This window comes from Coffea arabica, chromosome 9c (genome assembly GCF_036785885.1).
Source record: "Coffea arabica cultivar ET-39 chromosome 9c, Coffea Arabica ET-39 HiFi, whole genome shotgun sequence".
Classification (NCBI taxonomy): domain Eukaryota; kingdom Viridiplantae; phylum Streptophyta; class Magnoliopsida; order Gentianales; family Rubiaceae; genus Coffea; species Coffea arabica.
The window spans coordinates 26,332,726-26,345,788 of NC_092326.1; positions in this window are offsets into that span (position 1 = coordinate 26,332,726).

Consider the following 13,063-nt stretch of genomic DNA (forward strand, 5'->3'; position numbering starts at 1 on the left):
AAGAAAACTTCTCCAATTTTCAAGCTTCCAACTAGCTCAAATCCTCCAAAACAATTGCTTAAATTTGTTTCTACTCCATAAAATCCCTCCATTTGGTGCTAGTAAGTGATTTTGTGGAAGTGTTCAAGGAAGCTAAGGTGTCCTACAACTCTCCCTCTCTTGTGTTCTAGGTAAGTGGTGTTTGAACTTCCTCCTACACTTAATGAAGCTTGAGTTGTGCTTAGTGGAAGCTAAAGTGATGACCTTTGTGATTTATTTCTTACTTTTGGATGAAATGATGAAGTTTTCAATTTAATGGTGATTTTTCTAGTTTAATTTGATCATGAGGTTGTGACTGTCCATGATGGTTGGAAATGATGTTTTATGACTCTAGTAGGTGAAAATGATTGGTAATTGCAACCAATTTTGGATTTGGAAGGAAATGTGAAAAGTTAGGGTTTCATAACCCCCTTTTCTGTCCGGTTTTGTATCATATGGTTAGAGGCCGAATTGGCCTTTGCTTAAAACATGAAAGTTGTAGGTATTGATGTGTTTGAGGTGCCTGTAAAATTTCAGATCATTTGGAGTAGTGTAGAGTGGGAAATGTCGAAATTACTATTCCTGTTCTGGGTTCATCAGGATGGCAGAACTGCGCCTGTAATTGGCTGTTTTGACTGGAATTGCTTTGGATTTGGTTGTTGCAGTCTTCTGATGAAATGTATCTTGATGTCTTAGCTACCATATGCCTTTGGAATTTCCAAATTTGGACCTGTACAGACTGAGTTGTACTAATTACATCATAGTGTAATTTGTAAACCTGCAATTAAGGTTCTGGTTTGGTATTTTGCATATTTGACCTAGTCGTGCTAGGAATTTGACTGAGTGACCTTCTACATTGTTGTAGCCCTATTTCTTAGCTTCGAAACAATGAGTCTTGAACCCTCATCCGATAATCGTAGTGAAATCGGTGCCATTACCGCAAAATGAGGACAAAACTATTTTTTTTGGGCCAAAGCTAGTTACTTTACCAAAAATTTCTGGTTGCCTACAATGCTTGTATATGTTTATAAAACGCTATTGGGGTTGTGATTGGCATTGTTTTATGACTCGTTATCGAGTCTTATTGTACTTGTTTGCGTGTTCTAGGGCGTGACGGTGGTTCACGACACACTTTTGACCACGGTGTATGAAACATCACTTACTTGATTGGTGAGTATACTACTCACTTAAATGTTACAATGTGGCTTTGTTATATGTGAATTTGATGCCTTGAAGGCTTATTTGGCTATTGGAAGTGATTGAGGTGAGGGTGTACTTGACCGCCCTCACCCCCTTGTGATTCCATTCATGACTGTTTACCGTTTTACTGAAATACTGCACTTGCTATATGAGATATTGAATTCCATTCATGGAAAACTGATTTGGTATCGTTTGGACGAATATCCAATGGCCTTACTGTATTACTGAGCTCAACCCCGTAGGTAGTCAATTGAATCGAGCCGGCGAGGGCTTGGTCGTGAAAATTGACATGCCACGGAGACTGTACTGGGGATCTTGTAGTAATGAGACTCTTGGTTCCGGTATACTCGAGTATTACCAAAAGCTACTGATTGGAGTGCGGGCCCGGTTGGAGAATGTTGGGTGGAAGGAATGGAAGTGAAGTGAGGTCTACGGTTTGGTACTTTTAACATTGACGGAGGGTCAATGAGGTTGGATCAAGACTGTAAGCGTGGAAATGGGCTCTTGAGAGCCGTCCGTATCCTTTTACCGTTTTGTTTCTTTCCTTAATTGTGTACTTTAATTGAAAGGTCATGCTATATGCTCTTTGTTGCTTATGTGGTAGTAACTCACTGGGCTTAAGCTCATTCCGTTCCATTTGTTTTCCTTACAGGAAAATGACCACTTTTGGAAAAGATTGTGTTAGTTGGTTGTCAAGTTGAGCTCATGTAAATGTATCTTTTGAATAGCTCTTTGAATGAAACCCTAATGTGTATTGGGTTAATTTTCTCTTGATTGGCAAACCGAACATGTATATTCATGATGAATGGTTTTTGTGGCATGCCATTTGGTTGTAAATGTTGAATGTCAATGTATGTATATGTTGGATTGATGTTTGGTTGAACTCCGGATTCTGACGTGTCCGGCACTGTTCATCATCGGCTTCGATTTTCATTTTTTTTATTTTGTGATTTTGACCTGTTTGCGCGCGTTGGTGTGTTCCGGAACGTAGTAGATCGATGTAAACTGATCTGTTAGTCCTGGCGAGAGCTGGGCAGGCAGTCCGCTAACCCCTTTGGTTCGCCTTAGGGGAAGGTGGGGTTGTCACAGGTGGTATCAGAGCCTAGGTTTGAATTAGCCTGGGTGTTATAGGAATGCTTGATCTGAGGGTTTATTGTTTATGGTCTTTAAGCTTATTCATGCTTATTTACACTTTTGGTGTAGGATGGACAGATCCAGTAGACCTAGTGATGGCCCTGCAGGCAAGCGACCCCGTGTAGCGCTCCCGATGATTAAGTACCAGATCCGGCCAAAGGGGGCCGTTCTACGTTGGAGTCCGACTAATCGCCGTAGACACTGCGAGTGCCGCCACACTTATGCTTACCCGAATGCCCTCGTTTTGGCGGTTGTGAAGGAAAGAAAGGAGCTGGCAAAAGCTAATGCCAAGCTTGAGGCTGAGGTGAATCAGTTAAGGGCGGCCAACGAGGGGCAAGCTAAGAGGATCGAGGATCTGAAGTACGATGTACTAGAGGTTGAGGATAGAGTTGATGATCTCTGTACCCAGCTTAGGGAGGCGCGTGAGCGCGAGTCTAAGAGGGCTCGAAAGGTGAGGAATCGAGCCGCTGCAATCCTGAACCTCTGTGCCAAGGTGGTGGGGGGAGTGAGCAACGAGGACTCCTGTGCGGGGTCTAAGGCTGGGGATGGATCCACTCCGTCGAGTGGGTCTCATAGCTCGTCATCGGTCTAGGTTGTGACTCCTAGAGTTGTTGTGGATAGTTTTGGTCTTGTATATAGGGCGGATAGGGATAGAGCCTTAGCTAACCGTTTTGGATGTTGGGTTAGCTACGTGTAAATCTCTTTTGATAGGCCAATCCTCGGGGGGATCGTTTATGTTCGTAAGTGCCTTGGTCGTACTTGACTTGACTGATTGTATATATGTGTGTGGCTTGATCTTGTTTGGCTTGTATATATATGTTTGTGATCATGTTTGGAATGTATAAATATGTGTTATTGTGAAAGTTTAAGTGTTACTTACATGCCTTGTTACTACTTTGGTTTAGTACTCTTGCCTAGACCAAGTAAAACTCATGGAAGGTACACGAAGTGGTCGGGGACGTGGGCGCGGAACTAAACAACCCACACCGGTTACGGGTACGGGGGAAACCTCTACTGGACCCAATCCTGAACCACAAGTAGACCTGAATGTGCAAATAGCTGCTGCTATGCAGCAAATGACAAACCTACTAGCACAAGTAGTGCAACAACAAGGCCAGAACCCAAACCCTAATCCCGGAAACCCTGGTCACCATATCGAAAACGAAGATAGAGCTCTCGAACGATTCCAAAAGTTCGCCCCGCCGAAGTTTGTTGGGGGACCTGACCCGGACGTTGCCGAAAGGTGGCTTGAAAAGATGGTTGATATATTTGCAACTCTACACTACCCTGACGAACGGCAGGTGACTTTTGCCGTGTTCCAGCTTGAGGGGGCAGCCCGTTCCTGGTGGAACGTAATTAGGCAGAAATGGGAAAGGGAGCAGACACCCAGGACTTGGGTGAACTTTATTAGAGAGTTTAATGCAACGTTTTTCCCTCCTCTAGTCCAGGAGAGGAAGGAGGATGAGTTTATTAGGCTTCGCCAAGGGGCTCAAACTGTGGCAGAGTATAAGAGTCAGTTCACCCGCCTGTCCAAGTTTGCACCTGAGTTAATCATGACTGAGCAAAGACGGATTAGGCGCTTTATTCAGGGTTTGAATGTTGAGATAGACCTCGCAGTGGATCAAATCAATGCGTTTAGCGAGGTTGTGGAAAAGGCCCAACGGGTTGAAAATGCACGGTTGCAAGTCCGGAACTTCCAGGCGAAGAAGCGTGGCTTTCCTGGGAGTAGTTCTGGACGGGGTGAGAAGAGTACTCCCTCTAAATTTGGACGAGGAACGGGAGGTGGTCGACAATCTGGTTCAGGTAGAGGGACTCCATTCAGGGGTGGCCAAGCTGGGCGAGGACAAAGGGGAAATGCTCAGAGTGGCTCGGCTTCAGCACCTCGCGGTCCCTGTGGGCACAGTGGGAAGCTAAACCACACCGAAGACAACTGCTGGAGGAAACAGGGCAAATGTCTGCGATGTGGAAGCGCAGACCACCAATTGGCTACTTGCCCGGTCCTGAAACAAGATGGAAAGGGAAGCCAACCACCGCCGAGGACCAATACTGGACCAGTAAAGGGAGACGGGTCCAAACCTAAAGTTCCAGCTAGGGTGTATTCCTTAGAGCCCCATCAGGTCCCAGAGTCTTCGGAGGTCGTAGAAGGTACGATCCCTATTTTCCACCGCTTTGCCAAAGCTTTAATTGATCCTGGTGCCACTCATTCGTTTGTTAACCCTGATTTCATGTGTGGCATCGATATAAAACCTGCTAGTTTACCATATGACCTAGAAGTTAGTACACCTACGGGAAATCAACGTTTGGTGACTAGTATGGTTTATTGGGATTGTGATGTATGGGTAGGTGAAAGGAGATTTTTAGGAGATCTGATTAGATTGTCCATTAAGGGGTATAACGTGATTTTGGGTATGGACTGGCTAGCCAAATATAACGTCCAACTGGATTGTAAAACGAAGGAGGTAGAATTTCGCATTCCTGGCGAGGCAACCTTAAGGTTGGATATAAGGGGTAGGTTAGCCTCATCTGCTTTAATTTCGGGCATTCGTGCTAGGAAACTAATAAGTAGAGGGGCGCAAGGATTTTTGGCCTTTTTGATTAACACCCCTACGGATAAGTTAAAAGTGGAAGATGTGGCCGTAGTAAGGGAGTTTCCGGATGTATTCCCCGATGAGTTAGTAGCCTTACCTCCGGAAAGGGAGATAGAATCCCAAATAGACCTGTTACCTGGAACCTCACCTATCTCAAAAACCCTTACCGAATGGCGCCTGCAGAACTTAAGGAGCTTCAGTTGCAATTACAAGACCTTTTGGAGCGGGGATTCATTCATGAGAGTGGGTCTCCTTGGGGAGCTCCTGTCCTATTTGTGAAGAAAAAGGACGGAACCTTCTGGATGTGTATTGACTATCGGGGTCTGAACAACGTAACAATCAAGAATAAATATCCACTGCCCCACATCGACGAGTTGTTTGACCAGCTGCAAGGAGCAGTGGTCTTCTCAAAGTTGGACCTCCGACAAGGATATTATCAGTTGTTAATTAGGAAGGAGGACATTCCGAAAACTGCCTTCAACTCGAGATATGGGCATTACGAGTTCGCCATTATGCCCTTTGGACTGACCAATGCTCCCGCCGCCTTTATGGACCTAATGCATAGGGTTTTCAAACCCTATCTGGACCGATTTGTCGTTGTGTTCATTGATGACATTTTGGTCTACTCTAAGACACGCGAGGAGCATGAGGAGCATTTGAGAGTGGTGTTGCAGACATTAAGGGAACATCAGTTGTACGCTAAGTTTAGTAAGTGCGAGTTCTGGTTGGAGAAAGTAGCATTCCTAGGGCACGTAATCTCCCACGAAGGCATTTCGGTGGACCCGGCGAAGGTTGAGGCAGTGACCAATTGGAAGAGGCCAGAAAATCCCATGAAAATTCGTAGCTTTCTAGGGCTAGCTGGGTACTACCGACGTTTCATTAAAGATTTCTCCAAACTAGCAGGACCTTTAACTGACCTGACGAAGAAGCATGGTCAGTTTATCTGGAACGCCCGATGCGAGACAAGTTTTCAGGAATTAAAGAGAAGATTGACCACGGCTCCAGTACCGGTCTTGCCAAATGGAGTGGACGGGTTCGCGGTGTATGCAGACGCGTCGTGAGAAGGTCTGGGGTGTGTCTTGATGCAGAACCGTAATGTAATTTCTTTCGCCTCTAGGAAGTTAAAACTTCATGAGCAGAATTACCCGACCCACGATCTGGAACTAGCTACAGTTATCTTTGCTCTGAAAAAGTGGAGGCATTACCTATATGGAGTGACCTTTGAAGTGTACTCGGATCACAAAAGTCTTAGATACCTTTTCTCCCAGAAGGAATTGAACGTGAGGCAACGAAGGTGGATGGAATTTCTGGAAGATTACGACTGCACAATCAACTACCATCCGGGAAAGGCAAATGTGGTAGCAGATGCTTTGACTCGTAAGGTGCAAGTAGCAGGATTGATGATCAAAGAGTGGGATTTATTAGAATCCGTGTGTGAGTGGAGACCCTGTCTTGGGAGCCATAAGGTACTATTTAGCAATGTTAGGGTGACCTCCACTCTACTGGAACGCATTAAAGAGGCGCAAAACGAAGATTTGATGATACGGAAGTGGGGAGAGAAGGTGGAGAAGGGAGAAACAACGGACTTCAATTTTAGTCCTGAGGGCATTTTGAAATATCGAAACCGAATAGTGGTACCGAAGGAGGAGTCGTTGAAAATGGAGATTCTAGAGGAAGCCCATCGGTCCAAATATACAATCCATCCGGGTAGCAGCAAGATGTATCAAGACCTAAAAGGAACCTATTGGTGGGACAATATGAAAAGGGAAATCGCTCAGTACGTGCAAAAATGTCTCGTTTGCCAAGAGATGAAAGCAGAGCATCAAAAACCATCGGGTCTGTTACAACCCTTGGAGATACCCGAGTGGAAGTGGGAAAACATCACGATGGACTTCGTTTCCGGTTTACCAAGGACGCAAAGAGGACACGATGCCGTTTGGGTGATCGTTGATCGATTAACCAAGTCGGCCCATTTCTTGCCGGTGAACATGAAGTATTCCATGGACAAGTTGGCCCGACTGTACATGGACGAGATAGTAAGGCTACATGGCGTGCCTGTGAGCATCGTCTCCGATCGGGATCCACGGTTCATATCTCGATTTTGGCAGAAGTTTCAAGAAACCCTGGAGACTAAACTCAATTTGAGCACGACCTATCATCCTCAGACGGATGGCCAGTCAGAACGGACAATTCAAACTCCCGAGGACATGCTACGAACTTGCATTCTAGACTTTGGGGGCAACTGGGGTCAACACATGACGTTGGTAGAGTTTGCGTACAACAATAGCTTCCATTCATCGATTCAAATGGTTCCATACGAAGCCCTATACGGATGAAAGTGCCGGTCGCCGATTTACTGGGACGAAGTTGGCGAAAAGAAAGCACTAGACCCGGCAACTATTCCATGGATGGAAGAGGCTCAAGAGAAGGTCAAGTTGATACGGCAACGACTCCAAACAGCTCAAAGCCGACAAAAGAGCTATGCGGATAACCGAAGAAAGGACTTGAAGTTTGAAATTGGAGACCATGTGTTCCTCAAGATCACACCCTTACGAAGTATCACAGCGGGCAAAGGAAAGAAACTTCAACCGCGGTACGTCGGACCCTACAAGATCCTCCAGAGGGTAGGAGCGGTCGCGTATCGATTAGAACTGCCATCCAGTCTCTCTCGAATTCACGATGTGTTCCACGTCTCAATGCTAAAGAAGTATCATCCCGACCCATCCCATGTATTACAACCGGAGGAGATTGAAGTAGACGAATCGCTTGCTTACGAAGAGAAACCTGTCCAAGTGCTGGACCGGAAAGTCAAAGAGCTCAGAAACAAGCAGATTCCGTTAGTAAAAGTGCTATGGAGAAACCATGGGATAGAGGAAGCTACTTGGGAAGTGGAAGAAGAAATGCGAAAGAAATACCCAAATCTTTTTGGGAGTTAAGATGAGAAATTTCGAGGACGAAATTCTTTTAAGGGGGAGAGAGTGTGAGAACCCGTAAAACCCTAATAATTTTCCTAGGGTTTATCCCCTGTAATAGCATGTTTTCTGCATTTTCCGGCTTAGGAAAATTTTCCTGGTGAATTTTATGAGTAATTATAGTTTTTAGATGATTTTTCTAGTATTGGAGAGTTTTTGAAAAATTAAGAATATATAACGGATGTGTGACCCACTAGTGCGAAAAGTTCGGAAAAAGTCGGCCAATTAGGTTAAGTTTCGGATACTGGTTGAAATTTATCGGGTGTTAAGAGATAAGTAGAGGTTGAGATGTGATTGATGTGAGAGAGACTTAAAGGATAGAAATGCTTTAAATGTGGTGACAAGTTTCACTTGGTGAATGGTGGCACTTGTAGGACAACTATTCATTTTCTTGACTTTTTGACCAATTGCTTAAATATCTCAAAAATCACACAAAATTCATTCTTGTCTTCAACTTCTTGGCCGGCTCTCTCTCTAGAAAAAGAAAGAAAACTTCTCCAATTTTCAAGCTTCCAACTAGCTCAAATCCTCCAAAACAATTGCTTAAATTTGTTTCTACTCCATAAAATCCCTCCATTTGGTGCTAGTAAGTGATTTTGTGGAAGTGTTCAAGGAAGCTAAGGTGTCCTACAACTCTCCCTCTCTTGTGTTCTAGGTAAGTGGTGTTTGAACTTCCTCCTACACTTAATGAAGCTTGAGTTGTGCTTAGTGGAAGCTAAAGTGATGACCTTTGTGATTTATTTCTTACTTTTGGATGAAATGATGAAGTTTTCAATTTAATGGTGATTTTTCTGGTTTAATTTGATCACGAGGTTGTGGCTGTCCATGATGGTTGGAAATGATGTTTTATGACTCTAGTAGGTGAAAATGATTGGTAATTGCAACCAATTTTGGATTTGGAAGGAAATGTGAAAAGTTAGGGTTTCATAACCCCCTTTTCTGTCCGGTTTTGTATCATATGGTTATAGGCCGAATTGGCATTTGCTTAAAACATAAAAGTTGTAGGTATTGATGTGTTTGAGGTGCCTGTAAAATTTCAGGTCATTTGGAGTAGCTTAGAGTGGGAAATGTCGAAATTACTATTGCTGTTTTGGGTTCATCAGGATGGCAGAACTGCGCCTGTAATTGGCTGTTTTGACTGGAATTGCTATGGATTTGGTTGTTGAGGTCTTCTGATGAAATGTAGCTTGATGTCTTAGCTACCATATGCCTTTGGAATTTCTGAATTTGGACCTGTACAGACTGAGTTGTACAAATTACAGCATAGTGTAATTTGTAAACCTGCAATTAAGGTTCTAGTTTGGTATTTTGCATATTTGACCTAGTTGTGCTAGGAATTTGACTGAGTGACCTTCTACATTGTTGTAGCCCTGTTTCTTAGCTTTGAAACGGTGGGTCTTGCACCCTCATCCGATAATCGTAGTGAAATCGGTGCCATTACCGCAAAATGAGGACAAAACTATTTTTTTTGGGCCAAAGCTAGTTACTTTACCAAAAATTTCTGGTTGCCTACGATGCTTGTATATGTTTATAAAACGCTATTGGGGTTGTGATTGGCATTGTTTTATGACTCGTTATCGAGTCTTATTGTACTTGTTTGCGTGTTCTAGGGCGTGACGGTGGTTCACGACGCACTTTTGACCACGGTGTATGAAACATCACTTACTTGATTGGTGAGTATACTACTCACTTAAATGTTACAATGTGACTTTGTTATATGTGATTTTGATGCCTTGAAGGCTTATTTGGCTATTGGAAGTGATTGAGGTGAGGGTGTACTTGACCGCCCTCACCCCCTTGTGATTCCATTCATGACTGTTTACCGTTTTACTGAAATACTGCACTTGCTATATGAGATATTGAATTCCATTCATGGAAAACTGATTTGGTATCGTTTGGACGAATATCCAATGGCCTTACTGTATTACTGAGCTCAACCCCGTAGGTAGTCAATTGAATCGAGCCGGCGAGGGCTTGGTCGTGAAAATTGACATGCCACGGAGACTGTACTGGGGATCTTGTAGTAATGAGACTCTTGGTTCCGGTATACTCGAGTATTACCAAAAGCTACTGATTGGAATGCGGGCCCGATTGGGGAATGTTGGGTGGAAGGAATGGAAGTGAAGTGAGGTCTACGGTTTGGTACTTTTAACATTGACGGAGGGTCAATGAGGTTGGATCAAGACTGTAAGCGTGGAAATGGGCTCTTGAGAGCCGTCCGTATCCTTTTACCGTTTTGTTTCATTCCTTAATTGTGTACTTTAATTGAAAGGTCATGCTATATGCTCTTTGTTGCTTATGTGGTAGTAACTCACTGGGCTTAAGCTCATTCCGTTCCATTTGTTTTCCTTACAGGAAAATGACCACTTTTGGAAAAGATTGTGTTAGTTGGTTGTCTTTTATAGGCTTACAAAACAACTTAACCTAAGCCTACGCGAAAGAGGTAAGTTTCCTAATTGAATTGGAAGACTTCACCAAAACATAACTAATTACCCTAACATACTAGATATGCCTTAGTAGGCTTACAAGACCCAATTGGAAGCAATAAAACTAGGAAATAATTGGAAATAACGGAAACAGCTAAAACAACTGAATCAGTCCGACGCGTTGCACACGAAAGCCTTGAACTTTGAATGCTTGGCTTTGGCTCTCTTCATTGGACCCCAACGACCTGTCAATGGGCCACGTAATCGCTTTTGGGCAGCTCCTAAGATTCGTATCATAACGTATGACAGGTCTGTTAGCACAAATAGTCACTACAAGAAATGTGGCCTTTTGTGACAACAAAAAGACATCACTAAAAATTAAAAAGTCATCATTATATGAGTATAGTGATGACTTTTTCCATTCTCACATGGTTGTCACTAATTCTATGTCACAAATGGGCTCATGTGACAACCCTTTGAGAGTCGTCACTAAATCTTGTTATTTGATGACGAGGACGAAGTTGCCACTAACGGTTATCATTCTGTGACGAATTTTCTTGTCACTATTTCACATATTTTTTGTCATAAATGTAGCAAAAGTCGTCACAAATTTAAAGTCTACAGTGACGACTTGAATTTGTCACTATCAGTTCTAGTATTCAATGACAAGAATAGTCGTCACATAGTAAACTTGCATGTCAATTGTTCATTACAAATATAGCATTGTCACGGCATTTCCGACAATTATAGCAAAACTCAATTTGACAAAAGGCTTAGTGAACTTTCATGTCACTAAGTTTTGCCTTCAAGAGTTGAAATTGGCCATTACAAATATCGTATTGCCATAGCATTTTCAACAATTATAGCAGAACATTCAATTTGACAAAAGACAAAATCAACGTAGAATATATGCCGCAAATCATATATATGGCCATAACACATCTTAAAATTAATCAAAACAAAAGTGAACCACAAATGTTGGGTCCAAAGTCCCACATAATCAGTTCAAGTAGTAATGGCCAATACATATCCTTCCTAAAAGATGGAGTACTAGATTTCTAAACTAAAGTATAGATTGCAGCACCAATGTCAGATTTCAATCATCTCATCAACATATCCAACAGCCTTCTCATGATCAATATGAAGTTGGACTGCATTGAAAATAAACTATTAAATGCATTAGAGTATACTTTAATTAGAAAATATGCTATTACAACGTCACACTACTAAATTTGAATGAATAGTCATACAAAACAAGACTCCAACTACTGTGAACTTAATAAGTAAAAAATATTAAAAAAATAGAGTTTCAGCAAAAATAAAAGCAAAGAATTTATCTCCTCACCTTTTTTGAAGTCTATCATTTGCGCAAGTCTTTCATTTGGGCAATCAACTCCTTATACAGCCCCCTAGTTTCAAGTTGCTGCTCTTGCAAGCTCTTAATTAGCTCCTTTTGGGCATTGAATTCATCTGCAATTTGTGTAGCTTGTTGCTTTGCTGCATTTGCCCTTCTTCGATGCTCTTCAATTACACTCCTCAAGTGGTCAAGCTCAATTGCTTGCCTCTTGGTTGTGTTACGGCTACAAAGCTATCCAGGTTTGTATCCAAGGAAAGAACTAAACTTGTCACAGATCCACCATCCCGTGAATATGGTTGAATCAAATAAAATGATTACCATACTTTCCTCTCAAACAACATATGGTGCAAACAGGTCAGCACTTTTATCAGCATAATCAACATTATTCAAGTTTATTTTGAGAATAGGTTCGAAAAGCACAACTCCATTCCTCTTTTGCATATTGGCCAGAAAAAAATCACTGATACTGCACTCTTCAAATTCATATCCAACATGACAATTACATGGAAACTCAAATTGGGACCTTGTACCAGGCAACTTCATTTGTTGAAATAGCTAAAAGTCGAATGATTGAGATAATTTAAGACAGCAGCAGTGAAAAAGACAATTACATGATCACTTTGAACAATCCAAATAAAGCCATACCAATAATTTATTTTTCACAGTTATGAACACAATTACATACAACAAATTCCTTCTAAAAAGTTTTGTAAGAATGTTATAAATTTTGTTCCATCTCAAAATGTAGTTGAAAAGGATGCGGCATCTTTGAAGAATTTAACTGGCCAATGCTGCCATGATCAAAACTCAAAGGTGAAAAGTTTAGTAACATTTAACCTCCAAATTGCATAGCCCCTGACCCTTTAAAGTCCCAGGTGATATATCATGTGGAAAACAAATATATCTTATGTAGTTTTGAAAATGCTTTCAGTAAAAAACATCCCTTCTAGTTTAATAGCCGCACAAGAGAACAATTAAACTAACATTTTTGTAGCTTCAGTTATAAACCAACCATTTACAAAATTTAAATGGTTTACAAAACGAAGAGCAAACGAAAATCGACTCACAGTGTTCTCTTGAATTTTGAAGAATCTATGCAATCTTTTAGCGGAAAAGACAATCTTCTTGCCAAGACAAAGGCAACCGAAAAGGGCCAGCTTTTTCAAGTCGCTATGTGACATCCATCTGAAAATCCAATTCACAAGATTGAGATGGAGAAGATGCAAGCTAGGAAACTCAATACATTGAAAATGCTTTACTAATCTCTGTGACGTATAAAATTGTATCAAAAGAAGCTAGAGCAAGAACTTATTAGAAGGCCAAGAAATGGTAGACTGTTTCACTCCAAATTCAGCAAAATATGCAACA